The sequence below is a fragment of the Macaca mulatta genome, chromosome 16 (assembly GCF_049350105.2).
Source record: "Macaca mulatta isolate MMU2019108-1 chromosome 16, T2T-MMU8v2.0, whole genome shotgun sequence".
In the NCBI taxonomy this organism is placed as follows: Eukaryota; Metazoa; Chordata; class Mammalia; order Primates; family Cercopithecidae; genus Macaca; species Macaca mulatta.
In genome coordinates, this window is record NC_133421.1 from 19,238,789 (window position 1) to 19,258,896 (window position 20,108).

The window sequence follows — 20,108 nt, forward strand, 5'->3', positions numbered from 1 at the left end:
CCTCACCGGGATCCCACCGCAGAGGGCCCCTCCCGCAGGCCGGCAGGAGGGCGGGCGGGGGGCGCGCAGTGGGGCGCGCGGACCGCCAGGGGGTGCTGTCGGGGCGCGCACGGCCCACCTGGCGCCCGGGGCCGCGAGCGAGCGCAGCCAGGCCGCCCGGGAACTTTTTTCCTCGCGCTCTCGCTCTCCTTCTCCCCCCGCGCGTCGCCCGCCCGCCCGTCCGCTCTTCCTGTGCGGAGGGGATCGCATTTCCCCGCGGCACCCGCGGACACCAGGCAGGCCCGGCCGGGTGCGCGGCCAGGGCCCGGTCCCCGCGCCGCCAGCTCCCCGCGCCCCCGGGCGCCGCCCCCGCCCGCGGCTGGGCTCCGAGAGACTAGTGGGAGAGCGAGTGCGGCGAAGGCGAGAGGCGAGCCGAGCAGGCCGCCCAGCCCGCGGCCCGAGCGCCGGCGCGAGGAGGGGGCGCCGCGGCCCACCCTCCTTCCTGCCTGGCCGCGGGCCGGCGGGGCCGCCGCGCCCCGACCCCCATGGCCACCCAGGCCTCCGGGCCGCGAAGTCGCAGCGCCAGACCCAGGGCCCCCGAGTGAGCGCGGGCACCGAGGTGAGCAGCGAGCGACGGGGCGCGGGGGGCTCAGTGGACGCTGCCCCGGGGCGGGGGCGGCGCGAGGCGTCGGGATCCTGGGCCGGGTGAGGAGCCGAGGCGGGTTCGGGGACCGAGAGCGCGCGCTGGGTGGAGATGTGGGGTCCGCGGGGTCCTTGCTTTGTGTGGTGTGGGGGGTGCGCGAGGTCACCGGATGGACGTCTGGGGAGCTGCAGGGTGGGGGCGCCCTGCGCCGCGGCTGAGGGTCTTCTGGGGAATGTGCGGCCGGCTGAGGTCGGGTTGGGGCATGGCGCGAGGGGCGAGTGTGGCAAGGGCTCTGCGTGCGCCGAGGCGCGGAGTGTTTGCGGAGCGTAGGGTGGCGACGTGGGGAACATTCGCGCGGCGCCGGGGGCGGAGGGGAGCTTTGTGAGTGCGTCCGAGGTGGGGGGCGGGGAGCTGACTTCCCCATGCGTGACCCGGGCCCGGCGTGGCCGTCGCGTAGGAGTCAGGGCCCGCAGGGGCGGCGAAGGCCGTGCGTGGCGAGATGGGGTGCGCGGGCTCTCTGCGGTGTCCCCACCCGGGCAGCGGCGCCGGGGCCTGTGCGCAGGCCCCGAGGCCGGGCAGGAAGCGGCCCCCGCGACTTGGGGAGCTCTGTAGCGGCCCGGGACGCACGGGCCCTTCGGGGATGACGTCACGGGCGGGGGCCCCGGACACGCGAGCCTGGCACCCCACAGACAGCGGCGCAGCCCGCCGCCCCGCCGCTCTTTTCGAGGTCGGCCCCCCTCTCCCGCGCCTTGAAGGCAGGGAACCCGGGAGGAGGACATGGGGGCCGAGTGCGGCGGGGACAGGGGGTGGCAGGACGCGAGGGTGACATTTGGAGCCTGGTCGCTCCAGGGGCCTCCGTGGTGGGGCAGAGGGGAAGCGAAACACCAGCCAGGCCCTAGGCCGTCGCGGCCACAGCTTCCTGGGGCGCCCGTTTTCCCGGCGAGCAGTTTTCCTTCTTGGGACTCTTGGTCGTTATCCAGTCCACGCAGGGGCCGGAGTGCGGGCTGCAGCGGTGCCCTCCTGCGCGGAGCCCGGGCTGGCGGGGGCGCGGCGGGCCTTGGGCTCTGAATGGATGGGAGCGAGTGTAACAATGCGCCGGTGGGGGCTGGGGGAGGGGAGGCCGCGCGCCTGAATGGCGGAGCCGGCCGGGCGCTGCTCCGCGCGCCGCACTCTCTCCCGGGCCGCCTGCCTCGCGGTTTCGGCGGGCCCGGATTCAGGGACCCACTCGGGACCTGCACGGTTCCTCCCACCAATATTGCCCCCCCGCCTCCCCTTTATGTCTTTTCCAACGCAGTAGTGTGTTGAGAATTCAAGGGCATTACATCTGGTTGCAATCCAGTTTCATGCCGCTGCCGGGCTGTTAAGACCTCGCGCTGACGTCAGAGCAGGGGAATTACTTCTTTTTATTTTATCTTTTTTTAGTTGTCTGCTGCCCTGGGAGGAGAGGCGGGGGTGGGTTAGGCGAGCTCTGATGTGGAGGCGCCAGCGTGATGGGAGCCCCGAGCTGGGGGCTCTGCTTCTCTTCCTGCCACTGCCCCCCTCCGTTCTCCATACAAACCTCGTTCTGCTCAGGGTCAGGCCCACCTCAGCTGGGGGGCAGCCCTCACTGCAGACTGAGTGGTGGCCCCTCCCTGCTGACCACACAGCTGGGTTTTCAGAGGCTTCCCTGGGACGTGGCCCTCGGGATCTGGAAGCTGGAAAGGAATCTTCTAGTTTCCCACCCCTCCCCCTCTGACAGGCAAGCCGGTAGGAGCAAGAAGTGGCCTTTTGCGTGACACAGAAGTAGACACAGTCATTCTGATCTCAGGGCAGGCTCAGCCCTATAACTCTGGCAAAAGCTCTCACAAGCAAAAGACTTGGAGAGGAGGAGAATGTATCAAGGCGAGATCCAGGCCCTAGAAGCCAACTGTGGAGTGGGCAAAATAGGACCTTTCCACCAACCTAGCATCCCTCTGGCTTCTATGGAGATAAAGGGAACTCAGGGGTACTGGAGCTGCCTTTCTCTTCCACTAGACTGTGGGACTCTTGTAGGCAGGGACCCTGTCTTACTCTGTTTATTTTATTTTTGAGGCAGGGTCTTGCTGTGTGGCCCAGGCTGGAGTGCCTTGGCACAAACACAGCTCACTTCAGCCGCAACCTCCGGGGCTCAAGCGATCCTCTAGCCTCAGTCTCCTGAGTAGCTGGGATCATAGGCCCCCAATACCACACCTAGCTAATTTTTAATTTTTTTTTTTTTTTTTTCCCTAGAGACAGGGGTCTTGCCATGGCTGGTCTTGAAGTCCTGGGCTCAAGCTATCCTCCCACTTTGGCCTCCCAAAGTGCTGGGATTACAGGAGTGAGTCACTGCACCCAACCTTACTCCTCTTTAGACTCCCAAGCTTAGACCAATGGCTTTCAAACTCTTGCCCGTGACATATAGTAAGAAATACATTGTAGGTAACTACACAGGTCACACTGTATATAGCTGAAACAAAAGTTTACTGAAATAACTCCCTTACTGTCTGCTGGTCTGTGATACTTTTTGTTCTAGTGTATTTGATTTTTTTTAAATTACTCATTGCTACCCACGAAATTAATTTTGCAATCCACTGATGGGTCATACCCAGAATTTGAAAGAAACAGGCCTAGGAAATGAATTTGCCATCTATTCATGCAACAAATGTTCATTGCAACCCTAATAATTCCTGCCATTTTAAACTACTCAAGTAACACTTGGATACTTGGGTGAAAAATGCAAATAAGCCAGAAATATATGTAGTAAAAGTAAAAGTTCCCTTGGCACCCTCCCTGCAGGTAACCCCAGTTAATAGTTTGAACGGGTCCTTCCAGACTTTTTGTTACATATATATGTGTGTATATGTGTATCACATATATATGTGTGTATATGTGTATCACATATATATGTGTGTATATGTGTATCACATATATATGTGTGTATATGTGTATCATATTGTGTATATGTGTGTATCATATATGTGTGTATATGTGTGTATTACATATATGTGTGTATATGTGTGTATCACATATACCAATCCATGCATAGTTTTCTTTTTCCCCAAGTGAGGACACACGGACTATGGGCTCTTACTCGGCAGCTTCCTTTTTCCTCTCTGTTTGTCTTGGAGAGGCTGGTTGTGTGGCAAAGTCCTTCAGGGCAAGTTCTGGGTTGACTCCTGGCTCCACCACATACTGAGCAGGCCGTTTACCTCTCTGTGCCTCAGTGTCCCCATCTTTACAATCAGAGTAACAGTACAGACCTCACGGGACTGAAGTGAAGATGCAGTGAGTTAATCCATATGAAGTTTAGAGCAGTGCTTATGCCAGTAAATGCTGATTGCTGCTCTCATTATTGTATTATTATTGCTATTCTATCTCTATGGCAGCCCGTCTTTGAAATGCATTGCTTTGAACAGCTGCCTGTGGCCATGGCATGGGTGTCTTTTTCCTCCCCTATCCAATGTGTGGCTCCACAGGGAGGGAGGAGGTGCAACAGCAATGGTGTGCACAGAGCAGCGTCTCTGTGGGAGAGGCACCTGGGTGCTGGGCCCAAGGGAACAGGGATTTTCCAAGGACCCACTCTTTCCAAAGTTCTGTGCTTAATGTCGGGGTCCAAGCAGGAAGCATCCCTGCACTTGACCACAAGAAGGTCACAGCCCAGTGGGTAATTGGGACCCAGCTCATAGCCAAGGCCTTGACCAGAGCTGGGGGCTTCCTGGAGGAGGGGCCTTTGAGCAGGTGCTTCAGGCACGGCGAGGTAAGAATGAGAGGGGCATTCCTGGCAGAGGGAACGCAGTGAGCAGAGCAAGTCTTTGGAGGCTGGAAGGGATGTGGCCTGTGTGCTGTGGCCAAGAGGGGAGGACTTGGCTCAGAAAGAATGGTGGTGGAAGAGGGATGGGCTGTTGCTGGGACCTCCTCACTGGCCTCCCTGCCTCCATCCTGTCCCCTCCCAGGTGCTGGCCAGCAGCACTGTCAGTGATCATTCTAAACCCAGCAGATAACCTCCAGTGGCTCCTGCTGCCTTCTGAATAAAGGTCCCATCTGTAGTTCTTCCCACGCTGCCCAGGGCCATTTCTGGTGTCCTCTGCCTGCCCTGTCCTCATTCAGTCCTGTCCCCTCCAGCCATAGCCAGCACCTCCTTGTTAAGATGTAGCCATGTGCATCCCTGCCTCTGTGCATTGGGCTGGGCTGTTCCTTCCACCTGGGATGCCCTTCACCTTCCTCCCTGCTGCCCCAGACCAAAACAGACGTCCTGTCTCCTCCTCCTCTGACCTCCGAGGCAGTATGAGTCATCTCCCTTTGTCTATACTCGTGGCGTAGCGTTTATCACGGAATTATCGGCAGTTCTGCCAGTGTCTGTCCTCCCCATGAGGCTGGAGCATCGAGGCCTGAAAGCACGTCTCCTTGCTCTCTCCGGCCCAGCGCCAAGGGCGAGGCCTAGAACACAGGACGCTCAGAAATGCTTCCTGGCAGGAGGGCCAGGTGAGGTAGAGAGGGTGAGAGCCCCGACATTGTCTTCGGTGGGCCCCTTTGATCTTTAGCAAGGGCATGCTCAGGTCTGTGTGGATCTTGTGCTGTCAGACTTTAGATGAGTGGGGTGAGGGGCTTGGTGGGGTGGCGGGGGGCAGGGGGGGTGGCGGGCAGCTTCCCCAGGCTGCTTCCTGAGGGGGCTGGGAGAAACTGGCTCGTCCTGTTCCCCAGTGATTGAGGCAGAGCTGTGCCCTGTTCCTGGTGGGTCACTGGGGATCTGAGATTGGAATGTGACACCAGGGAGGGGGAGGCAGGGCTGGAGGCTGCCTGCAGGCTGGGGCTTGGCTGGCAAAGGACAGATTTTGCTCCACTGGTTCTTGAACCCATGTGAAGTGTGTGTGTGTGTGTGTGTGTGTGTGTGTGTGTGTGTGTGTGGTGTGGGGGGACAGAGCCGGGGAAGGGAGAGATGGGGAAGAGAAAAACATGAGGGCAGAGCGGTGGAGTGGGGGTGGGGGACCTGGGGAGTGGTGAGCAGGGACAGGGAGAGATGGAACTGGGGGGATGACAAGGAGTGAGGGGGAAGTTCCCGCTGCTGCTGTTGCTGGAGAGTATGAAGAGTGTGCTTAGGGCCAGGAAGGAAAGCAGCCAGGCGCATCGGCTCCCACCATCGTCAGCCATGCCTTCCTTGTCTGTCCAGCAGACAACCCGAAGTGTTCTCTTGCTCGGCTCCATGCTGGCACGGCCCCAGACAGGAGCAAGCTTGTGGTCCAGGCTTTGAGGCCCTTGAAGTCTAGGGGCCAGATGGACGATGAACATCTGGTTTTTTTTTGTTTTTGCTTTTGTTTTGAGATGGAGTCTCGCTGTGTTGTCCAGGCTGGAGTGCAGTGGCACAATCTCAGCTTACTGCAGACTCCGCCTCCCAGGTTCAAGCAATTCTCTGGCTTAGCCTCCCGAGTAGCTGAGATTACAGGCACCCGCCACCAAGCCCAGCTAATTGAGCATCCACTTTCTGCACAAAGTGATCAGGCGTGGGGAGAGAAGGTGCCCAGGATGCTGTGCAGAGGCAGGAGGGAAGGGTGGAGCAGGCAAGCATGGGGTGGGGGGCAGGGAAGCCATTAGGCACTATGGTGGGGAGCCAGGACTGCTGGGGAATCTTCCTTTCCTCTCTGGCCTCAGTCTCATGTATAAATGGGGGGAGGGTGGACTGCTCTTGGACTGATGGTCTGTGGACCCAAGTCACCCACTCCTTGGGTGTGAGAAACCAGGGACCCCGTGGAGACAGCTGATAGAACAGGGGCAGCGGGCATGCTCAGAGCATCTACAGGCCCATGGTCAGGGGGCTTAAGGGAGAACATGCAGAATCCAGTGGAGCTTGGGTTCGCCTCCTAGAGCTCCCTTCTTGGAGACTGTGCTCATCTGAAAGGAGAGATAGGGTCGGGGTAGAGGAAAGCACTGGATTCAGAATCAGGAAAAGCGTTTGAGTTTTAACTGAAGCATCCCTTGGGCAAGTCACTTTCTCTCTGTGAGGGTCACTTTCCTCTTCTGTCAAAAATGTGAACGGGCTTTGTTGTAAGCATTAAAGGTGAGCTGCGGCACCGTGGCTCCCACTTGTAATCCCAGCCCTTCGGGAGGCCAAGGCAGGCAGATCACTTGAGGTCAGGAGTTTGAGACTAGCCTGGCCAACATGGCAAAACCCCATCTCTACTAGAAACACAAAAATTAGCCAGGTGTGGTGGCCCATGCCTGTAATTCCAGCTACTTGGGAGGCTGAGGCATGAGAATCACTTGAACCCAGGAGGCAGAGGTTGCAGTGAGCCAAGATAGCACCACTGCACTCCAGCCTGGGTGAAGGAGACTCTGTCTCAAAAACAAAAACAAAAAAAAAGTGTTGCTGTGTTTTGTGATCTGGAAAGCAAGGAGGTCCTATAGCTTGGGGCCATAAACACAGGCTTTGGGGTCACACCAGCCTGGGTTCAAATCCAGGTACCAGCTGTTCACTGTCAGGCTCCATTTCCCTCCCCTTTAAAATGGGGGTAATAGGCAGGGCGTGGTGGCTCATGTCTATAATCCCAGCAGTTTGGGAGGCGGAGGTGGGTGGATCATTTGAGGTCAGGAGTTCCAGACCAGCCTGGCCAACCTGGTAAAACCCATCACTACTAAAAATACAAAAACTAGTTGGGCGTAGTGTCACCTGCCTGTAATCCCAGCTACTTGGGAGGCTGAGGCAGGAGGATGACTTGAACACGGGGGGCGGAAATTGCAGTGAGCCAAGATCGTGCTACTGCGCTCCAGCCTGTGTGACAGAGCAAGATTCAGTCTCAAAAAAAAAATAATAATAAATAAAATGGGGATAATAACAAGCCCCTCCTGGTTGCTGGTGCACAGTTCCTTAGCTGGGCCATCACTGCTGGGCTGTTAGGCAGTTGTTTTTTGTTTTGTTTGTTTGTTTTTTGAGATGGAATCTCGCTCTGTCGCCCAGGCTGGAGTTCAGTGGTGTGATCTCAGCTCACTGCAGCCTCCGCCTCCCAGGTTCAAGTGATCGATTCTCCTGCCTCAGCGTCACAAGCAGCTGGGACTACAGGCATCTGCCACCATGCCCGGTTAATTTTTGTATTTTTAGTAGAGATGGGGTTTCACCATGTTGGCCAGGCTGGTCTCAAACTCCTGACCTCATGATCTGCCTGCCTCAGCCTCCCAAAGTGCTAGAATTACAGGTGTGAGCCACCACACCCTGCCTTGGGCAGTTATTTTTATTGCTAAAGTGCTTTGTATGTAGAAGAGATCGCTATTGTTGTTGTTGTTATTATTATTATTATTATTTTGAGCTGGAGTCTTGCTCTGTTGCCCAGACTGGAGTGCAGTGGCTCAACCTCGGCTCACTGCAACCTCTGCTTCCTGGGTTCAAGCAGGTCTCCTGCCTCAACCTCCCTAGTAGCTGGGATTACAGGCACGCACCACCATGCCTGGCTAATTTTTTTTTTATTTTTAGTAGAGACGGGGTTTCACCATGTTGGCCAGGCTGGTCTCGAACTCCTGACCTCAGGTGATCCACCCGCCATGGCCTCCCAGAGTGCTGGGATTACAGGCGTGAGCCACCACGTCCGGCCAATTACTATTATTTTTCCATTCATGCCAGGTCACATCTAAAGGTCACAATGTTATTACCTGTAATAACATTGGCCAAAATGAGGATTTTGGTGCTTGTTTCTTTTCTAGCCAGGTCAAGGCAGATGGATTGAGTGGGTCTATTTACACATGGGGCAGGTGAGAATTACTAGTTTTCTGGCAAGAGTTTCTGTATGTAAGGGGACTTTGCTCCAATGGTGTAGGTGGACCCCAGGAAAGCATCCAGCAACTTGTGACTTCAGTAGCAGTATAACCACAAACTCTCATTCATTCATTCAGTCATTCATTCATTTATAAATCATGTGTGGAGCACCAGGATACTGAGAAAACAGCCATGAATGAGATGCAGCTCTAATGCAGCATAGTGGATATGCATACGTATTTTGGACTTTGCCTGGGTTCAGATCCAGGGTCTACCACTTGTGAAGTTAGCCAAGTTATTTATCTCCTTTACTTGGCTCCATCATCTGTAAAATGTTGGAATTGATAGAATCTACCTCATAGGGTGGTTGTTTGTTCAAGTCCAGCGACAGGTACATAGAAAGTGCCAAAGCATGGCCCTTCCTCCATTGTTGCTTTTATTCCTGCCCTGAAGGATCTCATGGACCAGCTTGGTGCTGGAGGAGGTCACCCTGGCCAGGCTTCTCCGTGAGGGTTGGCATCCAGAAAGGGGTGCCAAAGCTCCCCAACTCCTTGAATCAGACCCTTCTATAGCAATCTAGAGCTGCTTCTCTGCTTGGCTGCTGGGGCCTGATGCTGGGGAGGTCCTGTGAGGCCTTATTCACCTGGGAAAGTCTGCCTCTTGTCTGGCACCAGGTGTGCTTGATTTTAGAAGGAATTTCAGTCCAGGCCAGGCGCCGTGGCTCACTCCTGTAATCCCAGCACTTTGGGAGGCCGAAGCGGGTGGATCACCTGAGCCCAGGAGTTCGAGACCAGCCTGGCCAAACATGGCGAAACCCTGTCTCTACTAAAAATACAAAAAGATAGCTGGGCGTGGTGGTGGGTGCCTGTAATCCCAGCTACTCAGGAGGCTGAGGCAGCAGAATTGCCTGAACCTGGGAGGCAGAGGTGGCAGTGAGCCAAGGTGATCGTACCACTGTACTCCAGCCTGGGCGACAGAGTGAGACCTTGTCTCCAAAAAAAAAAAAAAAAAAAGGAATTTCAGTTTCAAGTATGAAAGCAAAAGGTGTTTCCTAATTGAGTAGTCCTCACCAGCCGGAGGGAGCAGGACTGCCTGCCTCTGTGTGGACCTTAGGCAGGTCCCTCAAGCTCCCTGACCCCATTTCCTCCTTCATCAAAAGGCGAAAGTAACAGTACCTATTTCATAGTTTTGTTGTTAAGAGGATCAAATGAGATAGGGCCTCTAAAGCACTTAGCCAGTCCTGGGCACAGAATAGTGTGCTTAGTAAATATTGTGCCTATTAGTGATAATCAGAATTCTCAGACAATGTAAAGTAAAAACTTTGAAAGATTTCTTAGGAGCTACAGCTTCATAGAGATGTGAAGTTGTAAACCTCCCACCAGCCCAAGTGGACAAAGAATTGTTACAGCAGCTGGAGAGACGGGAGGCCCAGAGAAGCTTAACTCCTGTAGCAAAGTCACCCAGCAGTCTGGCTTGGGGTGGGAGGGGCTGGGGAACCAGAGCTGGCTTTCAGTCTGCTGCTCTCTGGTGCTTTGATAGTGATTCTTTCAGCAAACAGCTATGGGCAAAGAGCATTGATACACAGCGGAGGTCACATGGGCCTGTCTTCTGGAAGCTTCTGTTCTGATAGGGAAAATAAAATTTCTACATGATTATGATAAGAGGTAAAATAAAATCACATGTTCTATTAGAAGGGTAAAGTCGTGTATTCATTCATTCAAGGGGGCTCTGTGCCAGGCTGGGGAGCAGTGGGTCTCATTCGGGGGTGATCTTGTGTCTCAGGGGACACTGAGCCATGTCAGGAGACATTTTTGGTCGTTTCAGCTAGGGAGGTGCTGCTGGCATCTAGTGGGTAAAGGCCAGGGATGTTGCTAAACATCCTACTGCACATGGCAGCCCCTGGAACCACACCATCAGCTGGCCCCTGATGTCTGTGTGCTGAGGGGTTGAGATGAGATCCCTGCCTTGAGAAGCAGCAGTGGCCAAGCAGATGGAGCCCCTGTCCGTTTGAAGCATATAGCGTGGTAGGTGAGCAGACATTACAGAAATGATTGCCTAGAGATGGATTTATTTGTAATGTGAGCTATGAAGGAAAAGGTAGCAGGAAGAAAGAGGGATGTGGGCCTTTCCACTCCTTCAAGGGAGGGCCTTTGGGGAGGTATTTCCAGCCGAGGGCACAGCCCAGGCAAAGGCTCAGAGGCAGAAAATGCAAGGGTGTGTTGTGGGTGGGGAGGCTACCAGGTACCTGGTGTGTGCCTGGGGAGAAGTCAGAAAAAGAGCTGGCCTCGGGGGACCCAGGAAGTGGCTTCCAGAGGTGGGGAGAAGGTAAAGGAGAGGACTAAACCCTTTAGTCTGGTTTGAGGGAACTCCAACCCTCAGCATGTTGTTCTCTGGGGGATCGAGCAGGGCCAGGTGGGCGGTGGGAGCACCCTAGCCCCAGGTGCTACCCTCCAGCCTGGGGCCCAGCCTTTTCCTTTTCTCTTGTTTGCAGCCTTCTGATAGGTGGGAAAGAGAAGCAGGAAAAAAGAGAGAGAGCAGAGGAAAAACAATATTTTCATTTCAAACACAGATAGGGGTGGGGGAGGCGGGAAGGAATCTGGTTTATGTTACCTTTGAGACAAGCACAGAAAATCCCCACCGTGGCCCAAAATAGCACTAAAACAGACGTTTTGCCAAATCAGACTTAATTGAGTGGCTCTCTTCTTGACTCCAGCGGGATGTGGACGGAGCTGGCTTTGTTCCCTTGGGGTGACACTGTCCTCTGGGGCCACTGCCCTGGCTAATTAAACTGAGAGGACCTGGTCTCCCAGGCAGGACAGGAGCATGGGGAGCTGAACTTGACAGCCCTTGGCCTCTGCCTGAGAGGGCCAGAAATGGTTACAGGGGTTGGGAAGGTGGGGGGTTCCTGACAGGAGGGCCAACTGAGTGAAGGCATTGGTGGGAGAGGCCTGGTTCCTGTAATACGTGAATATCTGTCTCTTTGGATGCTGAAAGGGATCAGGAGAAAAGCCAGCACTGAGTGCCTACTGTTGTGCCAGGCATTGGGTGGTCCTCGCTAAGTCTTATCAACTGCCCTATATTCATTATCAAGGAAACTGAAGCCCAGAGAGGTTAAGTGATCTGCCTGAAGTCACAAAGCAACCAAGTGGCAGAGCTAGGATTAGAAATCATATCCGCAGGCTCCAAAGCCAGGCCCTGCCTGCTGCTTACCCCATTCCCCATGTTAGTCACTCATCCATTCGGGAGCTAATTCCTGGCTATGAAATAATACTGTGACCTTGTGGGAAGTGAAGGCTTGTAGTCAGACAGCCATGAGCTTGGCTTCTGACCAGAGCAGTTTGTCTTTTCATGGCTTTCTTCCTCAGAGCCTTCTCTTTCCTCATCTATCAAGTGGGCATAATCATGCCTTTATCCTGGAGTTGCTGTAAGGGTTAAACTCAGCATAGAAGGGGATGAAAGGGGAAGGAGGAGGTCCCTGGGCCACCCAACTTGGCAGGGTGCAATAAAAGAGTCCTGGGTAGAGGGAGCCAGACAAGATTGCAATATCTCTCTGCCTATCAGTGTTGGGTTTCTTTATTTGAAAGGGGAGAGAGGGCAGACTCTGCTCTGCAGGTAGAAAAGGTGGTGTGGAATGCAGGTATTTATTTTTCTCTGCCTGTGAAAGCCCCATTTTTGCTCAGGCTGTGTAGGGCTTCCCGACGCTGCCATGGGTGCACACATCTGCACACTCTGGGGTGCCTGCCATGCAGAGGCGTCTGCCCAGGGTGGGCACTGAGGGCATCCACCATGTGATGCCCCCATGCAGCCGGTAAGCTATCATCACAGCACCTGGGGTACCTGGGAGTCCCCAGAAAGAGTGAGGATGGGTGAGGGCCATGAAACAAGGGCATCATTCCTCCACCTCCTCTGATCAGGCCCTTCTGGTCCCATTCATATCCTTATCTCCTGGCAGCCAGTGGTTGCTGGGAAGGCAGGGGCAGCCTTCCTGATTGACAAACAAAACAAGCTTGCTCACAAAAGGAGAGGGGAGGCTGGCTGGGCCTCTCCAGTTCCCCTCCCCCTGCCCCAGGCATCTTTCCTGCTCCACCCAACTGGCACCCTACATTCTAAGATGCTGCTAGGGGGCTCCAAAGCCATTGTCGATGGTCAGGCCACCCAGGCTAGGAGCCCCTTGCACTGGGGAGGTGGATTCAAGGAGTGATGGGGTTGCCATGAGGCGGGGCTTGCTGCAATGGCCGCCCCTCCTTCCCTTCAGCTGCCTGGGCAGGCAGCTTGGAGAGGAAGCCAGGCGGCAGGTAGCTGAGAAAGACATCGGATCCAGGGGGAGCAGCAGAGAAAGCAAACAAACAGGGCTTTGTGTGGCTGCAGATTGGCGGCTCAGAAGGGAAGCCAGGCCTGTGGTAGGGGGAAGGGAGAGGAAGGAACGGGAGACCAGGCCATTGCTTTGGGCCGGACGGAGATCGGCGGCTGGACCAGCCCGGGCTGGGCGGCCGGGAAGTAGGGAGTGCTACTCCGTGTGGACAGGCATCTGGAGTCACAGCCTGGCCGAGTCCCAGCTCTGCCACTTCGCTCCTTAACAGATCTGGGCATGTTTGCCCACCTAATCTGGCCAGTCATTCACACGTAGGACTCGCTCGCGTAGGAGGAGAGTCACCTGTCCTGGCCCAGTCAGTGTCTGCTCTCATCCTACCCTTGTCCTGTCACTGCTGGGAGGACACAGAATCAAAGGGATTCAGGGTCTCCTGGGAGCTGCTAGCCTTGCCGGGTCTCCTGGGAGGGCAGAGACTTCTGCTTAGCTCTGTGGGCACTTTGGAGGCTTTGACCGGGGAGGCAGCCGTGCTGAGGGGAAACGGGTTCTCTGCCCAATAACGGATGCCTGAGGTGTAGGTGGGCAGAGGCTGGCATCAGGCCCCTAAGCCAGAGAAACCAAACTGCTCCCTCCTCGTCGCGGTGGGGACGCACGAGGTGCGGGGAGGAACATAGCCAGGAAGACGGGCCTTCCTGTGGGGAGGGAGGGGCATCTTTTCTGGGGTGTGTGTCACATTCCGGATCCCAGCGAAGGCAGCCCCCAACGTGGCCCACCTCTCAGGGAGCTGGGAGGGCCCGGGCCTCGAGGAAAGGCATAGGTAGGAACTGTCAGGCCAAATGCCCGGGCAGCTCCACGCTCGCCTCCGAGGCCATTTCCTTTCCTCTCCCCGACCTCGAGAAGGGGCGGCGAGAGGGCAAATGCCCGCGCTTCCTGCTGGTCCCGCCCCTCCCCGCCCGCGGCGCCCACCATCTTGGCCGCGCCGGAGCCTTCTCCGCGGCGGCGTCCCACAGGCCGCGGTAGGGGCCCGCGACGCCGACGCCGGGGGGGTTCCCGGGAGCTTAGGGGCACAGAGGCCAGGCTGGGGGCGGGGCGGGGAGGGGCGGGGCGGGCCGCTCGCGTCGCCATGGCAGCGCCTGGCCCGGCATGCTTCGCGGGGCGGGGCGGGGTGCCGAGGCCCCGCCCCCTGATGGAAGCTGGGTCTTTTTCCGGGAACGCCGGGGCTTCCAGTCCCAGTGCTGCGGCCGGCGTTTGCGGGTCACCGGGCTAGGCGGCGCACATCTCTGAGCCTCGCTCTCCCACTCCCTGGATGTTTGGGGAGAATGAAAGAGAACCTGTGCGTGTTAGCCTCGGGACGGGCTCTGCTCACCGAGCCCGGCAACCCCACGGCAGGGTCCTCGGGAAGCCGCTTCCGGGGGCCAGGATAATGGGGAGGCTGGACTCCTACCTCTCCTGCCGCTTGGGGGCTATTGAAAGTGTAGGCCAGGCGGCGCCTCACCTGCAGTGTCTGGGTCTCGAACTCTTCTCCAGGACTGCCCATGGTTCAGTCAGGACCTACCCTTTGCCCTAGGGTCGGAGAAAGGAGGGGCCCGGGAATGCACACCTCACACGGTCCAGGCCTGGACCCTGCAGCCCCGGCCGGCCTCCCTCCAGCCCAGGAGCACGGGCCTCCCCTAGTTGGCAGTTGTCGGACTGTCTGGCCGGGAGGCACATTCCTACCTTCTGAGCTCGGGCACCCCGCCTGCCCTGGGGCAGCCTCTTCCAGAACTTTACTGCCAACCCAGCCCTGCCCTTCTGCCAAAACTGCCCTGTCCCCACCCGGCCTTCTCGTGCCCTAAGTCCCTAGTTACTCACTGCACAGCCACAGCCGCCTTCTTTCCCCTAGTCTCTCTCTCTTTTTTTTTTTTGAGCCAGAGTCTCCCTCTGTTGCCCAGGCTGTAGTGCAGTGTCGTAATCTCCGCTCACTGCAACCTCCGCTTCCCAAGTTCAAGCGATTCTCCTGCCTCAGCCTCACGAGTAGCTGAGATTACAGGCACTCACCACGGCTAATTTTTTTGTATTTTTAGTAGAGACGAGGTTTCACCATGTTGGCCAGGCTGGTTCCAAACTCCTGATCTCAAGTGGTCCTCCCACCTTCGCCTCCCTAAGTACTGGGATTACAGATGTGAGCCACCATGCCCGGCCTCCCCGGTCTCTTAAGAAGCACCCTCTGTCACCTCCTACCTGTACTGAACAGGCAGCTACATTGAATGTTGGCCTTTGGGGCTCCAAAGGGAGGCTGTGTGCTGGTTGAGAGGCAGTCCTTGTGCCTTTCTCCCTCCTCATCCAGGGCACATGCACAGAGAGGCTGACAATGGGCTACAGTTGCAGCAGAAGAGACTCAGGGCTGCCATTGAAAAGAACTTCCCAGTCCTGAGCATTTTGTTCTTAATGAAATTGTCAGATTATTGATATATTGGTTGTAGAAATATCCAAAAATACAGGAAAAAAGTAAAAAGTACCTTATAATCCCACCAGCAGAATGTAACTACTGTCAACATAACTTTCTGTAGATGTATGATAAACCACTTATGATACATCTATGGAGTCATGCTATATATTTGGTTTTGTAAGGCACTTGGTGGTTTTAATAGCTTTTTTCTCACTATAAAAGGAGGACAGGCTTATTATAGACTTTTGGAAAATATGACAAATTAAAAAAAATTCACCCATACTCTCAGTCTCCAAAGGCAGCCACAGTTGTCTTCCTTCAACCCCCCCACCACCCGTTCACAGGGTTTTTCGCTTTGTGTTTTTTGTCTGTTTAGGTATGCCATCATTACTCCTGTATATACCAGTTGATATTTCGCTTTTCTCACTTAATGCTATTTAAGATGCTCCTGAACCACGTTCTTGGGAGAACTTCCGAGATGAGGCAGACATTTCTGGGGGTGATTTGTTGGACTGGCTGTTCACTTTCTGAGTTTGTCCTCTCCCTACCTGTAGCCCCCCAACAGAGTCCTTCCCCATTGCCACTAAACAATAATATGCAGCTTGGGTCAGGGGGTCCTGCTTGCTGAGGGCCCAGGAGGCTGCCTAGTGTGGACAGGGACATGCAAGACTTATGGCCCGATGCTGAGATCTGGGCTCCAATAGGAAGGGGCTTTACTCTGGCCCAGATATGCCAGGTTTCAGGGAGGTCTCAGAACTTGGCCTTATCCTCATTTGGGGCCTCCTTTGCCTAGGCACACTCAGACCTGAGGCCCCTTGTCGATCATGTGACCCGCCTTCTGCTTTGACTTCCTAGGAGTTGGTTTCTGTTGCCCTTGGCTCCTCAGCCCCTCTTCTCCAGCCTCTCTCTGGAGGCATGCAGGCCTGGCACCAGCACAGCCTCCCTCTGCCCAGCTGCCCCTCGGCCCTAGCTACAAGCTGCCCTTGCTCCCACCCATCCTTACGGCCAGGCCTGTCTCTTCTCCCCCATTCCAGAACAGTTCAATTCTAACACATCCAAGCCCTGCGTGAAACAGGCCTTGGGAAATCACAGTTGCCAGGGACGGATTGGCATTTAAAAGGCATCCAAGGCTTCGGGAAACAAACTGAAGAGACAAGAGGATGCAGGGCCCTGTCTCAGAGCAGCAGCTGGATTTATTGGATGGAAAAATCACAGAATGCCCCTTTCCTCGGGAATAACAGCCCTGGCCGAGGGGCAGCGGGTGTGGCACGGGCACTCCATGCCCTGCCTGGCCACCACCTGCCGTCACCGCTGTGTCCTCTCAGAAATGAAAAGATGAGGGAGGGACATTGTCAGCCTGCAGCCAATGGCCCTGTAAATTCTATTCTCTTAACAGGTTTATTCAGTTATAAAATATTTAAGACCTGTTTCACTTTACCTGTATCCAGGAGGCAGCCTGTTTGGGGCCGAGATTGATGTGCTGAACATGATTTATTTATCTGAATTTGCTCTTGTGGTCTGGGCGTTACCTGGGTGTGGAATTTAACCAAGTGACAAGATGGGTTTGCGTGTGTTCTTGAGCTTGGGTGTGTGTGTGTGTGAAAAAGTGAGTTTGTGTGTGTGTACATGGTGGGGGGTTGCTGTCAGGTGGCTTAGGTGTCTGTGTTTGTGACTGGGACCAATGTGTGGTTGTGTGTGTGTGTGAGTTGGGGAAATGAGCTGAGGGTATGGGTACTCACACACCAGGCAGAATTCACAGCAGGTCACACGTTCTTTGTGGGCTGGGAGCACCTCTGTGTGCGGCCGAGTAGCTCTCTGTGTGCATGTCCCGTGGTGTGAGGCCTGTTCTCTCTCACCCACTTGTCATCATTGGTGGGGCACTGCGCACTGACTGAGTTGCTGGGGCATCTGCTTTTCCATCCGGCCCTGAGTGAGCACTGACAACACCTGACTGTCTTCCAGCAGAACTGGGCCTTCCTGCCCTGCAGCCCAGAGACTAGAGGGAATTTGGTGATCAAGGTGGTCCAGGCCCACGGCCATAGCCCTAATGCAAAGCATGGCTCCTACTCCAATGCTCTGCTCTGGGGTGACCCTGCCCCTCCCTGGGCTTGTTTCCTCTTCTGCTGCACAGAGGGCAGGCGCCCAGGTCCCTGTGGCTGCTCTCACACACAGGCTTCTGGGTGGCTCATGGCAGGCTTAGAGTATTGAGCTGGGGTTTGTCTCCTGCCACTCAAGAGTTGAGTCCCACCAGGACTCAAGAACACCAAGGAATGATGGGAAAATCCCCGCTGTGGGGCCCAACTCTGGATTCTGGGCATTGTCTCTGCCCGCTGTCTAGGCCCAGCCCTGGCCCAGTGGTCAGGAAAGTGGCAGGCAACCCTATTAACAGCCCTCGGTCCTCCCCTCCCCCCACGCCCCTTTGTATTGAATGTGTCTGTCACTACTTTCCTAATGAGGCTGCTGAGGGCCCCCGTGAGGCAGATACCTTTGCAGACCGGAGGTGAGGGGGTGGGCCAGCCTCAGGGTCAGGCCAGGAAGGGGAGCTGAGCCCTTCGCCTGCCTGCACCTCTGAGGCCAGCTCAGCTGTGAAGTCATTGAGGCCCCGCTCAGCCCCTGAGCCAGCTGTGAGCAGGCACGAGAGCTTGAGGAGGTAGGAAAGCTCATCCCAGGCACGGAGTTTTCTTTGGCGCTGTGACTCTATAGTAATAATATTTCCACCTAGTCGACATCTATGTTTGGAGGCCTACTGTGTGCCAGGCACTGAGATCAGCCACGATCTGGATGGACACACAAAATCCCTGCCCTTGAGGGAGGTATAGCCAAAGGAAGAACGATATTAATCAAATAATCACGTGATTTGAGTCATGCATTCATGCATGGGAATGCAGGCGGATCACAAGCCAAGACAGAGTCCAGGCAGAGCTTCTCTGATGGAGACAGGGAGTCCTGTGCCTAGACTGGGGGCTGATCCAGGCACTGGGTAAAGGCTCAGCAGGGACTGAAGGAATCAGGAGACCCAGATTCTTGCTGTGTGGCCTCAGGCAACTGCCCACCTTCTCTGAGCTCCTAGGGGCTGGCATCTTCCTTCTGGCTTCCGTCACCTCTGAGTGGAACTCCGGCAGTATGTGTCTCCTCTTCCGTGCTTTTTGTGCTCCCTGCCAGGGCCCTCAAGACATCTGTCGGCAACATCCTTGACTTTGGAATGCTGGAGGCACTGCCCCAGGGAATGCCTGGAGCCAAGCACAGCACCGCTGCCTCAGGCCCCACCTGCCAGTTCCTCTGAGCCCTTTTGCTCTCACAGAGCCACCTCCTGGACTGAAGAAAGCCTGGAAGACATGAAATTGAAGAATTAGTCCCCTATTTTCCCCAAAAATTGTAGAGAAAAGCATTTATTCATGAATTCACTCGTTCATTTGCTTGACTAGTGTTTCCTGAACACCTAGTAATTGCTGGGCGCATTGCACTCCATGTTGGACTGAGATGGCAAAGTGGTGGTCCTCCTGCTACGTCCTGCCCACAGACCTGTTTTGAAAGCCCATCCATTGTCGGGGGCGGGGGGAGAGGGGGAATCAAATCAATTGCCAGTGAGTAATCGTTGAGTGACTTCATTTCCAATTTCCAGTTTACATTTCTTCTGAATTATTCTACCCTGCTTCCTCCGACCACAGTTGGTGGCGCTGGCTACTGTCTGCCGGGTAGGATGGCCCACCCAGCCCACCAGCTGGTCCCATCCCCCACCACCCCACCCCACCCCGTGCCTCTCCTGGCCATGTCACACATGTTAGTGTGGCTTCCTAGTTATGAGCCCAGCCTCAGGAGCCAGACTGCCCAGGTTCAAAGCTCACTGTGGCTTTGGGAACTCGGGTGTCCCCCTCCAAGCCTCAGATTCCTCTTGTGTCAAATGGGATCACAAGGGCAAGTACCCACTACTCCTGGGGCTGTTGGGGAGATTAAGTGAGAGAATTTATGCTAAATCCTTAAAACTCACATAAGCCTTGGCTGCTATCGTTGTTGAATAAATGAACCACTTGCAGGCTCAGGCCGGGGCTGTGTGTCACATGGCACCTCCAGGCCTCAGTTTCCTCAGCTGCTGCTTTGGGAATGCACATCTCTAGGTTGGGCCTCCTCCCTCGCCCTCCAAAGACCTATTCTTGAGGCCTGGGCCCTGTGAAACCTCCGGCTCTCGGAGGCAGCCTGGAGTCCCAGAGACTAGGTAAGGCCCCGCGGCCCCGCCTCCTGTCGCCCGGCCCCAGGCGGGACTGCCCCGGCGGGCCGCGGGCTGGAGGCGCGGCTCCCAGCTCCGGGCTCCAGCGGCCGCGCCCCGCCGCCCCTCGGCGCTCGCGCGCAGCCCCTGCGGGGGTGGCCGCCATCAAAGCGTCTTCTCGTTCTTATGCTAATGAGCCCCATTAAAGCTTAATGGCTGCGAACGCGCGGGTTTAATTGCACCTGCCCGGGCCGGAGGCGCGGCGGGCCGCGGAAGCAGCTGCGCGCCGGCCCGGACGGCCTTAATTACCTGGAAAACGACGCCCGGCGGGGAGGGAGGGGAAGGGAGGGAAGGAGAGAGCGGCGGGTCCTCCGCGAGGCTGGGCCTCCTCCGCCGAGGCCGCAGTCCGGCCCCGCTCGTCCTCGGGGCGCGGCGCTGCGCGGGAGAGGCTGGCGTGGCGAGTTCGTTTCATTAATTTATCGCCCTGCCTCGGCGGAGACCCGCTTGCCCGCGCCCCGGAGTTCAACCGCGCCGGCCTCGTGCTCCCCCGCGCCGTCCCCCGGCCATCTTGGGCTTGGCATTCGAGGCCCTCCGGGACCCGCTGCTGCCACTGACCCAGTGCCACCCTCTTCTGCACGAACAATAATAATGGTGGTTGCACACTACATGCCAGGCGCTCTGGAGGGTTGAATGTGACCTCGCAGAGACCCCAGCTGCCTCATCTCGGCCTTACCCCGTTCGTCTTTAGAAGCTGGTACCGCTATCTGCAACAAAGGTCCCTCTCCTCCCTCTCTCATCCTCCCTGAAACC

At 56.2% G+C, this 20,108-nt stretch overlaps 1 protein-coding gene across 1 annotated transcript in view; it reads left to right on the forward strand.

Moving 5' to 3' along the window:
* The first annotated feature begins 171 nt into the window (after positions 1 to 171).
* RAI1 (retinoic acid induced 1) overlaps positions 172 to 20,108 on the forward strand; it is a 131,421-nt gene continuing 111,484 nt past the window's right edge. Inside the window, exon 1 of the mRNA XM_001091010.5 lies at positions 172 to 598. The gene's annotated coding sequence lies outside the window, so the exon portion shown is untranslated. The remainder of the gene's footprint in view (positions 599 to 20,108) is intronic.